Consider the following 17637-nt stretch of genomic DNA (forward strand, 5'->3'; position numbering starts at 1 on the left):
GGCTCCAGCTCCACGCTGGCTCCCTGCAAATGCACGCCCTGCAGGGCTCCAGGAGTTGGGCTCCTGACACCCACGTGGAAGACCTGGATTGAGTTCCCCTCCAGCCTCAGCCCAGCCCTGGCCAGCGTGGGCATTTGGGAAATTAGCCAGTAGATGGAAACTCACTGCCTCTCCCAGAGAGTCATTTAAACAACACACAGCATCATCTTTAGCTCTGGAGCTGCACAAAGCAGGCTGTGGGTTGGATCTGCCGCGTGGGCTGGCATTGGCTGACCCTGGTGGAGGGAGGTGGGAGAAATTGCACAGGGGCCGCCAAAGACCCGACAGTGGGAGGAAGTGGTGCCGCAGAGGCGGCAGGGAAGGGGCCAGTGGGGGGGACAGCACAGGCCTCAGTGCAAGATGGGACATTCTGGGTGATCTTGCCCAGAAGGCAGGAGGGAGCCAAGGCCTTTCCTTTAAATTTCAGGTTACATAAGAAGGTGTCTGACTTATTTTCCCATCTGTCCCCTCCACTGTCCCTCAGACTCATGGCAGGGTTGGCTCTGGGGCCCTTCGAAGACCCTCAGTCACTCAGGCAGTATCCTCCTGAGACCTTCTTCTTTTGACAAAGATTTGTTTATTTATTTGAAAGGCAGAGTGACAGAGAGAGGGAGAGCAGTCTTCCATCAGCTGGGTCACTCCCCCAAATGATTGCAATAGCTGAGGCCAGTCCAGGGTGAAGGCAGGAGCCAGGAGCTCCTTCTGGGTCTCCCACGTGGATGGCAGAGGCCCAAGCACTCAGGCCATCCTCCACTGCTTTTCCAGGCGCATTAGCAGGGAGCTGGATTGGAAGTGGAGCAGCTGGGACTCGAACTGGTGCTCATGTGGGCTGCTGGCACCACAGGTGGGGTTCTATCTGCTGCATCACAGCGCTGGCCCTCTGTAGACTTCAAATCATCTTGAGGTTTCTTATAATAGCTAAGACGATGTAAACCCTCAGTAACTAGTCATTACACGACAGTGTTTAGGGCTTACCGACAAGGCAAAGTGTACAGGTGCTCAGCTCAGGGGCAGTAATTGTTTCAAGTATTTTTCATCCTCACTTGATTCACTCTGCAGAGGTGGGACGCACGGATGCAGAAGGCCAACCGTGTGCGTCTTCCTAGCTTCTGCTTGCAGGAACCCACTGAGATGCTCAGCGTCGTTGTCTGTGTTTTCAGTGGCGCTGTCGACGCTGCTGCCTGCATCTGTTGCCCCCCCCCCCCCAGCTCTGGGGCCCAGCCGTGCCCGGGAGTGGGAAGCTGGGTCACATGCACTGCAGGGGCTGTGTCACAGCAGGGAGAAGCCGGGCTGCTGTCCTCAAAGGGCACTGGGGAGTCAGGCTGTCCCCACTCTGCAGCTGTTTCCACACCAGCACTCTGATTACAGGCACAGCCCAGCCCTCCTGGGGGCTTTGGCTGGAACAGCCCCTGCTTTGCTGCTGCGAGAGGGGATCCCACGTGAGGACTGATGGCAGAGAGGGCCCCAGAAGGTCTCTGCTTGGGCCTAGGCACCTAATTTTGGCCCTCAGCCTGGACATCGGCCAGGGTAGTAGGATCGTGGGGACTGGAGCTCAGCCCGCTGGACTGTTAAAACCACACAATTAACCCCTGGCACTGCCAAGGCTGTGGCCATGGTGACACCTCCCTGGTGCCCTGTGCAGCCAAGAGCTAAGGTCATCAGCTGGGGCCTCTGCAGGGGCGTAAGCATCCGCCTGGTTGGAGGCTGCCTGAGGTTCCAGCAGATGCACCTGCTCGCCGGGATCTGCTTCCAGATCCAGTCATTAGCTCAAGGTCTGCCTCCTAAGGGAGCTGCCTGGCCATCAGCCAATCTTGGTCAAATCTTCTGGTGTGTCTGGGCCCCAGGAACTAGCATGAGCACCAGGAACTCAGCACAGGCACCAGGAACCCGGCACGGGAACCAAAAACTCAGCACAGGAACCAGGAACTCAGCACAGGAACCAAAAACTCAGCACGAACACCAGGAACTCAGGATGGGCACCAGGAACTCAGCATGAGCACCAGGAACTCAGCATGGTACTAGGAACTCAGCACAGGAACCAAAAACTCAGCACGGGCACCAGGAACCCAGCACAGGAACCAAAAACTCAGCACGGGAACCAGGAACTCAGCACAGGCACCAGGAACTCAGCATGAACACCAGGAACTCAGCACAGGCACCAGGAACTCAGCACGGGCACCAGGAACTCAGCATGGGCACCAAGACTCAGCATGAGCACCAGGAACTCAGCATGAGCACCAGGAACTCAGCACAGGCACCAGGAATTCAGCACGGGCACCAGGAACCCAGTACAGGCACCAGGAACTCAGCACGAACACCAGGAACTCAGCACAGGCACCAGGAACTCAGCACAGGCACCAGGAACTCAGCACGGGCACCAGGAACTCAGCACAGGCACCAGGAACTCAGCATGGGCACCAAGAACTCAGCATGAGCACCAGAACTCAGCACGGACACCAGGAACTCAGCACAGGCACCAGGAACTCAGCATGAGCACCAGGAACTCAGCATGAGCACCAGGAACTCAGCATGGCTCCTGCACAGTCCCTGTCCTGAGGGGTCTCACGCTTTGGTGGGAGACAGGCAGGTCCATCAGCAGCCTTTCAACACGGGACACCTGTTCCAACAGGTGGTCCAGGCAGGTGATTGCAAACAGTGGACTAGAGGGGGTGGTTAAGCCTCTGTCGTGACACTGGCGTCCCTTTACCAGACTGCCGTTTTCAGTCCCTGGTGCTCTGCTTCCCATTCGGCTCCCTGCTGATGCACCTGGGGAAGCAGTGGAAGGTGGCTCAAGTGCTTGGGCCCCTGCCACTCCAGTGGGAAACCTGGGTGGAATTCCTGGCTCCCAGCTGTTGCAACCATTTGGGGAGTGAGCCAGCAGATGGACGATCTCTCTCTGATCTCCCTCTCTGCCTCTCCATCTCCTTCTCTATCATTCTGCCTTACAAGTAAATAAATGAATCTTTTAAAGGAAAGAAGATGGCAAGATGCGTGGAGACACAAGGGCCAATTCCTCAGGTCCCTGCACCCCGCCTCCCCTCCTGGGAGCAGCCACAGCCGCCAGGCTGGCCTGCACCCTCTGGGAGCCCCTTTCTCCAAGAAAGAAGGCAAGGAAGAGGCAAGCCCACGTGCCGGAGCTGTTTCTAGGAGGTGATCACACGGAGGAATGCCAACACCCCCCAGTTCTTGCCCACAGCATCAAGCTGGCCACGCTGGCGAGAACTGTACTTACCCGGGTGCTGGGTGCTCTGTGCTTTGTCTGTAGCAACTGATATCCTCCTAACGACTCGGACAAGCACTGTGCTGGTCTCACTCTGTGGGGAGGGAGCCAGGGGGCCCCCGCTGGGTCCGTGCTGGACCCAGGGGCACGGGGTTTCCAGGCAGCCACGCCTTGGAACTCAGGCCTCAGACACTCAGCTCTTGGTAGGATACGCGTGGGAAGGGACTCACTGTGTTGATGGACAGGTGGCTTTTAAATTTTCCGCAGCGTTTGCAAGCTGCCTCTGCAGAGATCCCACGGATTGAGCGTCCCACGAAGCTCACGAGGTGGCACCAGCGCCCTCCCGCGGCAGCCGTCAGGGCCCGCACCGCCTCCGCGCATCCGAGAGAAGACCTGTCTGGCTTGGTGGTTCGGCCTCGCGTGGCCAAAGAGGTCACGCCTGTTTCCCAGCAGACCAGAACAATCTCATAGAAGCTGGGTCACACAGGCGGGAGCCCCCAGGCGGAAGCGGCGTTTCGGTATGGGGTGAGGGCGGAGGATTCGGCGCCGGCAGGTCCTGGGTGTGTGGGGCTGCAGGGCGCTGCGGGCGGGTGGAGGGACCGAGGCACTGGCCTCATCTGCAGATCCCCGAATCCCTAAGGCCCCGGCCCGCTGTTCCCCATGGGCTCCCAGTGAGCGGGCAAGGACCCCTTCCAGCATCCGCGGAGGGCCCCTGCGGCTGAGCCTCCCGCGCAGCGGCCCCGCGGCCCATCCCTCGGGGCCCCACCGGCGCGGGCGCGCGTACATCCTCGTTAGCACGGTTCAGCGGCCGCGCCAGTAATGGATCTACACGCGGCCCAGTGTGGACAGCGGCTAATGGGGATGGATGGGGCGGGAGGTGCCGCTCAGGGACGCTCACCCGGAGGCCCGCGCAAGGCAGAGGGGGCAGGCAGGACACCTGCTGCCTCTGCTTCCAAGCTGGGCCCTGAGCAGGCCGAGGGGATGGGGGCGGGTGGGCCGCAGCGTGGCTCTGGAATTCAGCTGCCCAGGGCGCAAGAAGGCGCCAGGGTGGGGGGCTGGGGGTGGAGAGTAGGGCCAGTCTAGAAGGTGGGGATGGAACCTCAGGATGGTGTCCAGGGGACTGAGAGCACCAGGCTTAGGCAGGTGGTGTCCCCATGAGGGTGGGAGAGAGGGGGACTCGTGGCCTAGCTGGACTGGGCAGCCCTGGGGCAGAGCTGCCACAGGAGCCCACCACCGCCCCAGTGGTCACTCAGTCAAGAAATAGGCATGGTGGGGGCGGGGTGCAGCCCTGTGGTGTAGAAGGTTAAGCCTCTGCCTGCAGTGCCAGTTGGAGTCCTGGCTGCTCCACTTCCAATCCAGCTCCCTGCTAATGCACCTGGGAAAACAGCAGAGGATGGCCCAAGTGCTTGGACCCCTGCATCCATGTGGGAGACCTGGAGGAAACTCTGGCTTCTGGCTGGCCCAGCCCCACCTGTTGCAGTCATTTAGGGAGGGAACCAGCAGATGAAAGACCTCTGTCTCTCTCTCTCCTCTCTCTCCTCTCTCTCCCCCTCTCTCCTCTCTTTTCTCTCTCTCTATCTCTCTCTCTGCTTTTCAAATAAATAAATAAATAAATCTTAAAAAAAAAAGAAAAGAAAGCAATGGGCATTGGGCAGGCGGAGTTGTGGCACATTGGGTTAAGCTGATGTCTGCAGCCTGCATCAAAGTGCTGCTCCAAGCCGGATGTTGCTGTTAGGGCTGCAGGGGCCTGAGGGAACCTGGCCCCCATAGGAAGGTGACCACAAACCACAGGGGTGGTGTCTCAGGTGCAAAGACCCCGCTGAAGACGTGGTCACATCCTGCACCCTGGCTCTGCACTCCCCCCAACCCACAGTGCCACTCCCTGGACACCTGGTCAGTTTCTTTGTATCCTGGAAGGACTTACCTAGATGTCCCTTCCTTTCCCTGGTTGTCTCTCCTCCCCCTTGCCCTCTCCTCTAGGCGCCTACCTCTTCCAGGTCAAGGAGAGCAGTCAGCCTTCCCTAGCCATGGGCTGTCTGTAATTCAACCAACCATGGGTCAAAAATACTTGAACGAAAGATGCACCTGTACTAAACATGTACAGACTCTTTTCTTGTCATTATTCCCTGAACAATACAGTGTAACGGCTCCTTACATAGCATTTACACCGTATTAGGTGTTTTAAGTGATCCAGAGACGATGTCAAGTCTGTGGGAGGTTCTATGCAAATTCTGGGCATATTTTTATCTATTCTGGACCTATTTTATATAAGGGACTTGAGCATTTGTGGACTTGATATTCAAAGGAGTTCCTGAACCAATTTCTTGCTGATACTAAGAGAGTGCTGTGAGCTTGTGCTGTCATGGATCCCAGTAAAATATGATCTGGAAGTATATTCTGCACGTCAGCATCAAGTTGTGATTTTAAAAGAACACAACATCTGGGCCGGTGCCGCGGCTCACTAGGCTAATCCTCCATCTTGCGGCGCCGGCACACCGGGTTCTAGTCCTGGTTGGGGCGCCAGATTCTGTCCCGGTTGCCCCTCTTCCAGGCCAGCTCTCTGCTGTGGCCAGGGATTGCAGTGGAGGATGGCCCAAGTCCTTGGGCCCTGCACCCCATGGGAGACCAGGAGAAGCACCTGGCTCCTGCCATCAGATCAGCGCGGTGCGCAAGCCGCAGCGGCCATTGGAGGTGAACCAACGGCAAAGGAAGACCTTTCTCTCTGTCTCTCTCTCACTGTCCACTCTGCCTGTCAAAAACAAAACAAAACAAAACAAAAAAACACAACATCTTAGCAGCCAGAAATAAGAGGGGATTTCTGTAATCTGATCAAGATTGCCTAGCAGACACACAGAATGAACTTTGTACTTAGTGTGGAAGCGTTAGTAGCGGGAATAGGACAAGGATGTGAGTCCAAGGGCTCCTGTTAGGCATTGTTTGCAGTTGTAGCCAACACAATAACACAAGAAAATAAATGTGAGGATTAGAAGGGAAGAGACAAGGGCAGGGGCTGTCACTTCTTGTTTTCAGCGAAGCAGATACTTAATAACTGTTGTCTAATTGAAGAAAAATCCAGGGAGTCCATAAAGCAGTTTCTTGAAGGCAGTGGGGGGTGGAATGGACTCTGTCATAGCAGGAGTCTGAGGGAATTCACTGGTCCTCAAGAGATGCCGTCAGCCACGGACCTGTCAGAAAGACAGACGCGTGCTATTTCCTGAGACTGGACTGCAAGGAGGGTGCTCTCAGAACGTTGGGAAAATGATTCAGCTTCCAAAACAATGGCCATCTACATGCTCCCACGGACTTACCCCAAGGGTAAAGCTAAAAACTTGATGTGGGGCTCCAAATCCCGTTAAACTCGTCCGTGAGAGCTGCGAGGACAGAGGCTTGGGCCCCAGGAAGTCGTTCTGCTCTTTCTGGCGGGGGACTTGGAGTATCCCCACCCCTGGGATTCTAGAACATCTGTTCCCCGATGGATTCCAGGACACCGAGTTCCGTCGCTGCGTGACATCAGTGCCTGACACCTCAGGGTTCTTGCTGTGTCTGTGACCTGCTCAGGAACACTTGCTGCTGCACTACTCCTGCTTCTGCTGGCTCCCATCTCTTCCACCATCTTCCACCGGGGTTTCTGCCTGGAGGATCCTCCCCCACCCTGGTCCATGTTCTTCGAGGGCTGTGGGCACTGAGCCCTGTCCCGTCTGTCCATCCCATCAGGCAGAGACACTCCCTGTCCTCCAGGGTCTGGAGCCCCTGGCAGCCCGCTTCCTACCTGTGGTCTCAGAGTGAGGCTGACACAGAGAACTGCACATGGGGCCTTGAACAGGTTTGTGGGAGATGGAATTAAAAGGTAAGTTTATTTTGGTGCAAGAGAATTTTGAAAAGCATGCATATGAGGGGTCTTTCTTATGCTCATGGGAAATGCGTATGACGAAAAAACATGCATGGATTTTAATTTTTTAAGATTTATTTATTTATTTGAAAGGCAGAATTAATTACTGAGAGGCAGAAAGAGAGAGAGAGAGAGGCAGAGAGAGAGAGAGAGGTCTTCAATCTGCTGGTTCACTCCCCAAATGGCCACCATGGCTAGAGCTGAATTGAATCAAAGACAGGAGCCAGGAGCTTCTTCCGGGTTTCCCACGTGGGTGTAGGGGCCCAAGGACTTGGGCCATCTTCTACTGCTTTCCCAGGCCATAGCAGAGAGCTGGATCGGAAGTGGAGCAGCCGGGACATGAACTGGCGCCCATATGGGATGCCAGCACTGCAGGTAGTGGCTTTACTCGCTACGCCACAGCACTGGCCCCTTAACCCCAGTTTCTGTGAGCTTTCTGAAGTGCCCCCATAGTCAGAAGGGGGTGGCAAACCCTTGCTTGGTGATGGTGCCCAAGCCCCTAGATGCAGCCATGTCTGATGGCAGAGTCTTTTTCCATGTGCTCTGCCAGCAGAGGCAGGAAGCAAACAGCTCCCTCAGGAGCCCAGGGCACCAGTCCTGAACCCTTCCTAGGCTGTGCTGACCCCTCCAAGGGTGCTGGCCCTGAGCTCCCAGGAGGGGTGGAGCAGGGGTCAGGCATCAGGCCGAGTAAAGTCAACCTCCCAGGTAGGATTTACAAACAGTAAAGTCCACTGCAAGTCTGCACTGCATTCCACCAGCGCCATGAGACAGAGCCTTTCCGTCAACCTGCAAGCGTCAGTCCTTCCACGTCCGCCTCCGTGTCTCTCCCCGCCTGGCGCCACAGAGCTGCCTCCTGTCCTGGGCTGGGAGGGAGCTTAGATTTTTTTTTCCTGTAGCAGGGGTGGGGTACATCTAGCCTCATGGGTCAGATAAGGCCTAGGAAATCATTTGGTCTGGCCTCACAGGTGGGACTTGAAATCCAATCAATGTAGAGCAAGGCTCATTTTTTTTTTTTTAAAGAGTTATTTATTTGAAAGTCAGAGTTAGAGAGAGAAGGAAAGGCAGAGAGAGAGGGAGGTCTTCCATCCGCTGGTTCACTCCCCAATTGGCCACAATGGCTGGAGCTGCACCGATCCGAAGCCAGGAGCCAGGAGCTTCTTCCAGGTTTCCCACACAGGTGCAGGGGTCCAAGGACTTGGGCCATCTTCCACTGCTTTCCCAGGCCATATAGGAGAGCTGGATCAGAAGTGGAGCAGCCGGGACTTGAACCTGTGCCCATTCTGGATGCTGGCACTGCAGGTGGTGGCTTTACCTCCTATGCCACCCCTCCAGCCCCAGAGCAGGGCTCATCTTGAACTTGATTGAGTTACAAACACCCAAGTGGCCCTTGGCAGGAAAAGCTTCTCCCCCTGCCTAGAGCTTCCTGCACAGACAGTCCTCGGTGGTTTCAGGTTCCTGGTTTGTGAATCTATAGACTCTGACCGAAGTGTACATGTAACCCCCAATCAATACTCATGACGTTTTCTTGTGGTTGTCCGCGGCCATTTGCGGGGTGGGGGACGTTGCCTGCCCACAGCGATGCTCTGTGTCCTTGTTTCCATTCTTCGACTAAACAAGTGTCTTTTTCCCCCCCGCAGACCATTTAGTGCTACCTCTTCCGCATTTTTGTGGCTTTTCTAGGTTGATGACTTTGCTCTTGAACATGGCCCCCAAGCACCGGCAGGGCTGAGGTGTTGGCTGCTGTCCCTAAACCAAAGAAGGCTGTGGCATGCCTCGCAGAGGAAATACGGGTGCTGGAGACGTTACAGGTGTTAGAAAACGTGTTAGAGAAGCTGCACGCCAGCATGAGTTACAGCGCTATTGGCCACAAGTTCAATGCTAATAAATCCACAATATATATTTTTTCTTAAGGATTTTTATTTGTTGGAGCTGGCATTGTGTTATAACAGGTTAAGGTGCTGCCTGCAACACCAGAATCCCATAGAGTTGCCCATTCAAGTCTTGGCTGCTCTTTTTTTTTTTTTTTTAAAGATTTATTTATTTATTTGAAAGGCAGAGATATGGAGAGAGAGAGACAGAGATCTTCCATCTGCTGGTTTGCTCCCCAGGCTGGGCCACACCAAAGCCAGGAGCTTCTTCAGGGTCTCCCAGGTGGCCCAAGCACTTGGGCCATCCTCCATTGCCTTCCCAGGCACATTAGCAGGGAGCTGGATCAGAAGTGGAGCAGCTGGGACTGGAACTAGCGCTTCAGTATGGGATGCCAACGTCTGTGCCACAACCCGGGCCCCAACAACGTACATGAAACAGTGTGGATTTCAGGAGAGGGAACAGAGCCGTGGAGTTCTGTGTGGATCAGCTGATGGGAGCGCTGGGACCGCAGCCTTGCAGGAGCCTCAGCGCGGTACTTCTCGAGGAGCAGTGGGTCAATGCTGGTGCGTCTGTGTCCCAGGGGTGTATTCCTGGCACATGGCCATGACTGATGAGAGCTGACCGGGGATGGAACCACGGCACACAGGAGCCTCAGCAACCGCGCTAGGGACCCAGCAGTCTGTGCCTGTGGTGGTCGGGGGCTGCCCGTCCTGAGGAGGCGCCACTGTTTCCTTCTTCATTCACCAGTTGCTGGAACATTCGCCTCGTTTCCCATTTTTGGGCAATTAGGAAGCAAGCCGCCCTGAACCCTGTGTATAAATCTCCGTGTGGACATATGTTTGCGTTTCCACTCTAAATATTTTCATAGGAGGAAATAAATTCAGTGTTTTTTTTTATCTTTATAGTAGCTCCACGAAGCAGCGCCTTTACGTGTGGAAGGAGATGGCGCTCAGGGCTGTGGTGGGCTGCGGGACACCACTCGGCTCCTGGTGACCACTGTCCTGAATGCTGTGCCCCCTCCCTGGCGGAGGCTGCGGGTCCCGACTTGGGAGTCGGCCCCGCTGTGGGATGAGAAGGACCTTGGCTCAGTCACTGGCTCCTCATGGATGCTGTCCTTGGAAGGTGTCTCCCCAAGTTCGCTGGCGGGAAGCTTGGTCCCAGTGCAGCCGTGTTGAGAGGTGACGGCACCCCGATTGGGCTTGGAGGGCGTGGCTTTGCTGTAACAGTGAGTTCTCTGAGACACCTGCTGTGCCACCATCCGGTCAGTACCCACCCACCCTGTCACATGATACTACAAAAAGCCAAGAAGATACCAGCACCATCATCTCGGATGTCCCAGCCCCACAAACCATAAGCTAAATGAACTCTATTCTTCATAAATTACCCCATCTGCGGAACTCCATTACAGCAGCAGAAAATGGATGAAGACGGTGAACCCCAAGCTCTTCAGCTGCAAAATGTGCAGTTTCTGTAGCCGCCAGGGACCTCTCAGCTCTCCAAGGCTGTGACCTTGACCCTGCTGCTAGCCTGAGCCAGCTGCACACCTGGCCCCAGTCAGCTCGTTGGGAGCTGATCCGGGCTAGAACCAGGTATGACAGAGTCTGGGTGGCTGGCTGCCCTGAATCCATTCCCCCTGCTGGAGGTAGCAGCAGCAGTTTTTGCCGTGGGACCCCTCCTCTTTCATCACCTGCCACCCAGTGGGGACTGCCCACCCTGGCCTGGGCTCGGCCAGCTGGTCTACCTCTGTTGTCAGGCCTGAGGTCTGAGCAGAAACCTGAGACAGAAATGGAGAAATGGCTCCAGGCAGCCCCTTGACCTTGCCCTTCCCAGACCAGCAGTGCCAGCTACTGGCAAGTCAACTGCCTGGCGACCTTTCAGCGTGTTCTGGAAGCTTCCTGTTGCTGGCACTCAGATGCTCTGCCTAGTGTAGGGGTACCTCCCTCACGGACCTGAGGCCTCAGCACTGGCTCAGCATTTCACAGGCCCCATTTCTGGGCTTGGGGAAACCCTGGGAGAGGGACAGTCTGGTGCTGAGCACCCGGCCTGGGAGCAGACAGGATGACCTGGTTCCGGAAGTGCCCTTTGCCCTCTGGGGCTCATCTTCTTCATCTCTAAAGTGGGCACTGTGACCCTGGCCTCTTCCTTTGTCATCGACCACCTCCTGTGGGCTGGGCTCTGTCTGTGGCACTGGGGAGACAGGGGAAGGGGAGGAGGGACCCAGACAGGCACCTGCCCTAGTAGAGGGGAGGCAGCTGATGAATTGCTGCAGCTGGTGAAGACAGAGGACGTCCCAATGTCCTGGGGTCAACTTGGGATGCTGTTCAGACCTTGGTCAATCTTTGGGCCAGAAACTGATGTTGGCCGTCTTAAGCAAAATTCACTGGAAGGAAAAGGCAGAGGCCAGGACAGCCCTGGGGAGCTGAGTCCACTCCTTGCAGCCGCACAGGTTATGCACTGAGACACCCATCAGAAGCGGAGAACACGGTAAGCTAGAACGCATGCAACGCACCCAACCCTGACCATCGCCGACAGTTGGGCAAAATCAGTCACCGCAAAGCCTGTTTTGTAGCACCTGCTGAGTGGCTCCTGCAGTTTATCGGCTGTCGTACCGGAAGTGAGAACAGAATGCTTGTGCGGTTCACCCAGGCACCATTGTAAAATCAAAAAATTGTGAGTAGAGCCACGGAAGCCGGGGGCCATCTGTGGAGAGGATTTATAGCAAAGGCTCCTTAGGGTGTGGTCATCAGGATGAGAAATTCTGCTGGATTCCAGGGGGTCTGCACGCAACAGGGTGGGGGGCGGGGCGTCGTGATGGACAGCCCACCAAGCCACGCAGCGACTAGGGAGGCGGTGGTCCTCAGATGCTCCCCCTCCCGCCCCCAACCTCCACTCCCCCGGGGAAACCGAGGGAAATGCGGGTGCTGGAGTGGGATGGGGGTCGGGAGGAGAGGCAGCCTCACCTGCAGCCCCCCCCTCCCCCCGCCCAGCGGCCGCCCCGGGGCGGGGCTTCGCACCTGTTCTTTCTCTGACCCCGCACCTGAGCACGCCGGGGCTTCAGGCACGTTCGTGCCGGAGGTGGAAGGGGTGAAGCTTGGCGCACGTGCCCTGCCTGCTGGGAGTTCCGAGTGGAGCAGCGGAGGAGGCAGCGACGCTCAGTGCGGTCCCTGCCGTCCCTCACCCGGGCGCTGGGGATACCCGGGAGGGGTGCCCGCCAGGACGGGTGGCCTGGGGCAGCTGCAGGGGCTCTGCTGGGAAGGCTGAGCAGGGCGGCGGCAGAGCGCAGGGACAGCGCTCCCGGGGGACCCCGGCTGTGTCCTGTGGACCTTGGCGGGAAGTGGGGGCTGGGCAGACCTGCTCGGAGCTGTCCAGCGGTGAGCTGGGGGGAGGGGAGACAGGACGGAGGAGGGGGCAGGGAGGAGGAGCCCTTAGGGGTAGGGGGAAGGAAACCGGGTGGGGGTGGCGGACGGACCCCTGCCTGCCTCCTGCGGAGGACACCCCAAGGTTACCTTGGCCCGGGGCTCCCTGGCTGAGCTGCGGGCGGTGACAACAGGAGCCGCAGCCTCTCCGAGTTTTATTATCATTCAAATGAGGACGTGGAGAGGTATTTCATTTGATTGGTAGAATAATAGCAGCCATTTATCTACCTTCTCTCAACCTTTCATATCTGTTTCACTATTTTATGGGATCGCATACATCATAGTAAAGGCAAAAATGTATTTTTTTTCCTCTTGACTCGGGGCTGGCGGGGATGGGGGGTGGGGGGCGGTTCTGGGCTGGGAAGGAGGCGCTCAGGAGAGCTGGCGGGAGCTGAAGGAAATGAAATCGAAAAAGACTATTACTGGTGACAGTTACCTCTGAACGGGAAGAAGCAGCTCCCAGCGCAGAGCCACAGGAGGGTTTAGACGGAGGACCTCAGAGCCTCCAGCGCTGGCTGCAGGGACAGGCAGAGGCCGATGGGGACAGGGGTGGGGTCCGGGGAGCAGGAGGGGCTTTGGGGAGACAGCAGCAAGCCTGGCACAAGGGGCAGGGGGCCCAGCTGTTGGATTTGGTCCTCTTGCTTCAGGTGTGATAAATCCCACGTGCTTTGGAAACCATGTGACAGGACAGGTGCAGATTTGTGGCTGCCAGCACGGAGCCCAGCCCCCTCAACCCTCCCCAGAGGGAACACTGTTAAGCAGTTTTCTTGCTCCTGATTTTACCAATACTGCAGAAAGTTCATGGAAATATGATTAAAAGATAAGTTTAGTTCGGTGCCAACAATTTGAAATCCATGCAGTTTTTTTTCACAATATGTATTTTCCATGAGCTTTAAAAAATGTATTTGAGAGGCAAAGACATGTGTGTGACAGAGAGGGAGGTGTGTGTGTGTGTGTGTGAGAGAGAGAGATAGAGATAGAGATAGAGAGAGTGCGCTCCAATCCACTGGTTCACTCCCCAAATGCCCACAGTGGCCAGGGGACAAAGCCAAGGGCCAACTCAACTCAAGTCTCCCACATGAGTGGTGGGAACCCGTTTACGTGAGCCACCACTGCTGCTGCCCAGGGTCTGCGTTAGCAGGCACTGGAGTCGGGAGCTGGGGCCGGGCACCTAACCCATTAACTCCTAGATGAGATGTGAGTATCTTAACCGCTAGGGCTTTTTTTTTTTTTTTTTTTTTTTTTTTTTTTTTTTTTTTTTTGATAGGCAGAGTGGACAGTGAGAGAGAGACAGACAGAAAGGTCTTCCTATGCCATTGGTTCACCCTCCAATGTGCGCACCGCACTGATCCGATGGCAGGAGCCAGGTGCTTCTCCTGGTCTCCCATGGGGTGCAGGGCCCAAGCACCTGGGCCATTCTCCACTGCACTCCCTGGCCACAGCAGAGAGCTGGCCTGGAAGAGGGGCAACCGGGACAGAATCCGGAGCCCCAACCGGGACTAGAACCTGGTGTGCCGGTGCCGCAAGGTGGAGGATTAGCCTAGTGAGCCGCGGCGCCGGCCACAGCTAAGGCTTTTAAAGACCCATTGTGTACCTTCGAAGAAGTGATGCTGTTTTGTGGATTGCTTTCTCCTTTCCTTTTTAAAGATTTATTTTATTTATTTGAAAGACAGAGTTACAGAGAGAGGTAGAGCCAGAGAGAGAGAAAGGTCTTCATTCTGTTGGTTCACTCCCCAAATGACTGCAACCGAAGCCAGGAGCAGGAGCTTCTTCCAGGTCTCACACATGGGTGCAGGGGCCCAAGGACTTAGGCCATCTTCCACTGCTTTCCCTGGCCGTAGCAGAGTTGGATCAGAAGAGGAGCAGTCGGGACTTGAACCGACGCCCACATGGGATGCCGGCACTGTAGGCTGGGGCTTTAACCCACTACGCCGCAGTGCCGGCCCCAGCTTTCTCCTTTCTTAAAAGATGCAGTACTGTGTTATTGGCATTCCCCCACCTCACTATGTTTGCATAGATGCAAGGGGGTCTCAGTCACTGCTAGAAGTGTCCCAAGGTGCTCTCATGTGACTGCCCTGTGACGAATGCTTGGTGGCTTCTACTTTTTTTGTGTGTTTTAAGATGTATTTTATGTATCTGAAAGAGTCATGGAGAAAGAGAGAGAGAGAGAGAGATTGAGAGATGTGTCAATTGCTGGTTCAGTCCCCAGATAGCCTCAAAGGCCAGTAACAACCAATGCCTGTAACACCAGCATCCCATGTGAGTGTCAGAGTCCTGGCTGCTCCACTTCCAATCCAGTTTCATGCTAACACACCTGGGAAAACAGTGGAAGTTGGCCCAAGTGCTTGGGCCCCTGCACCAGTGTGGAAAATCCATAAAAAGCTCCCGGCTCCTGGCTTTGGTCTGGCCATTATGGCCATTTGGGGAGTGAACCAATAGATGGAAGCTCTCCCTTTCTGTCTCCCCCTCCCTGTCTCTATAACCCTGCCTTTCAAATAAATAAAATAAAATTCTCTTTTTTTCCAATGCCAATGAGTCTTGATTTATTCTTTGTATTTCCCAGAGAAAGCAGAAGGGGTGGGGGGAATCAGTATGTGTGTTACAAAGTGATTAGAACATGGGAAAGGAAGTACCCAGTACAGCAAAATCATCCTTCAAATAAACACACTCCTGTGCTAGGGTCACCAAACCCAAGGGAGTTTTAGTGTCCTGCTGCTTAGGAATGAGGGGAAGGGGTCAGTGAGAGAACAGACAGGAATTTCCCACCCCCCTCCCTTTCTCCCTTTCCCCCTTCCTCCCTGCCTCCCTCCCTCCCTCCCTTCCTCCCTCCCAGGAATTCAAGATTGCACAAAAAAGCTTTGGTTGCTAGCAGTGCACCTGCCATTCATCCGTCTCCTATCAAACAATCTGTGGCCACTTGGACATTAGTTTCTTGCACCTGCATCAAAGTCCCTGAGTGATTTGGATGTACATTCCTCATCCCCTTCGTGGTCTCCAAACCCCACTTTCTACACAGTAGGTCTCCAGTAGCTTCTCTTCTTCAGGACAAAAACTAAGTAGGTTTGATCCATTCAAATACATCACACCTAGACGTGGTCTTGACTCAGGAGGCTGGGGACAAGGGATGGAGGTTTCCTATTTTTTTCCTGGATTTTCATATAAATTCTTTAGAGTTGTGGAGACACTCCGAGGATTAAACGCTTATGTGTGGAGGTATAAGTTTCTTTTTGTAGATGGGGGAAGAGAGAAGAGGGTAGAGCAGGAGTCAGGTTTTACAGAAGATCCAAATTAGGGTGGGGAAGGGGAACACAAAAGAAAATGTGGTTTAAAATCCCCACTTCAGCCAGTACTGTGGCATAGTAAGCTAAGCCTCTGCCTGCAGGGCCAGCATCCCATATGGGCGCCAGTTTGAGTCCCTGTTCCTCTTCCAGTCCAGCTCTCTGCTATGTCCTAGGGAGGCAGTAGAGGATGGATCAAGTCCTTGGGTCCCTGTACCTGCGTGGGAGAACCAGAAGAAGCTCCTGGCTCCTGGCTTCAGATCGGCCCAGCTCCGACCATTGCAGCCATTTGGGGAGTGAACCAGTGGATGGAAGACTGTTCTGTTTATCTCTCAATCTCTCTGTCTGTAACTCTACCTCTCAAAGTGATAATAAAAAGGTTTCTTCTTTAAAAAATTTTTTTTTAGAAAAGGTCCTCACTTCAAGAAGAGGGCTCCCCAGGACCTACATTTCAGATCCTTTGGCCTGGCACGGAATCTTCTGTTCAAGATGATTCAGCTGTTTTTCTCTCAGTACAGAAAGTGCACCTCAGCAGGTGCATTACCAGTGATCACTACTGTCACAGGGCAGGCCAGCGGTTCCAGACACCACAGAGGCCCTCACTTACAGGTAACCCCTAGAAGCCAAGAATTCGGACAGCTTAAGGATTTCTAGTCCTGGCTTCATGTTTCTATCTCTGGACAGCATGGGATGGGTGCAAGGTCGTGGTCTTCAAACTCCTCTTTACCAGATCACATTTTTCACACACACACACACACACACACATCATGCTGTGCATAGTGGGCCTGGCCTTATCTGGTGAAATGGATCTGTTATGTGAAGCAAAGGACCCGTGTCCTAGGATCAGGCGACCCTAACCACAGCTTCCTCTCTCAGCCTGTCAGTTGGCTCAGCCTCTCTTAACTTCTCTGTACCCCCTTGTCCCTTTTACACTAATTTTCAATCTTCCAGGAGGAGGAGAGCATGGGGCAACCTAATTAACACCTCGACTCCCATGAAATGTTTTTCCAGGTGGAATGGGTTTTGGGTTTTGAGAGGACACAATGGCAAAAAAAAAAAAAAAAAAGAAAAAAGAAAAAGCCAGCTCTACTTGGCAAAGGGACGTAGCTCCTTAGGCTGTGCACGCCAGACAGACGGTTGCTTTCCACGGTGATGAAAACAACAAGAAGTCTTCCTGCTGTGGGGCCCTGGAGCTGCTGCATTCTTAGCCCTGAGCCTGCTCACGTACTGAGAAGACAGTGCAGGAATGAGGGCCTCCGATTAAGATATGCGAGAGTACAAAGCCAGAATATGGATATTAAGGAAAATGAGTTTAAATGCACAAGATACGTCGTTCGCACATGGTTAGTGCAGTTGGCAGCCTGGAGAAAGTGGGACCCGAGGTACAGTTATCCAAGGGGGCAAAAAACTAAATCACACTGGTCCAGAATGGGGCGAGAGTGAGCTTAGCAGCAGCGGGTCTGTGACTGCTTCCCTGACCACCTTTTCTGCCGACCGTCACAACCCACTGCCTGGACAGGTTCCCAGCCCCCTGTCCCAGAACTGGTAAAACCCTGCGTTACTCCTGAGGGAGTCCCTCCCCCACAGTGCAGTGGCTTCCAGGTTGGGTCCAGTAATGGATCTTCTCGCCCTGGCGAGGGAAGAATTAGTCCACATCCTTCCGTGACAGGCAAACAACTTCCCCAACCAGGAGACTTCCAAAGCTGGAGATTTTGCAAGTGGGGGCCTCAGGTAAAGAATGCAGGCTCCTGGGTGATGTCGCCTCCCCCAAAGCCCCCACTTGCATTTGGATACAGCAAGTGTGGTTGGAATCCCTTTGTTTCTACGCTTCCTCCCAGCAAGATGGAGAAAGAGGTGATGCTGTGACCTCAGCCTGAGACACGTGGCAGTGCCGGCTCCCCCTGGCCCCCCCTGCCCCCTCTCTCT

This window comes from Oryctolagus cuniculus, chromosome 6, assembly GCF_051225735.1.
Source record: "Oryctolagus cuniculus isolate XC-2025 breed Fujian yellow rabbit chromosome 6, ASM5122573v1, whole genome shotgun sequence".
In the NCBI taxonomy this organism is placed as follows: domain Eukaryota; kingdom Metazoa; phylum Chordata; class Mammalia; order Lagomorpha; family Leporidae; genus Oryctolagus; species Oryctolagus cuniculus.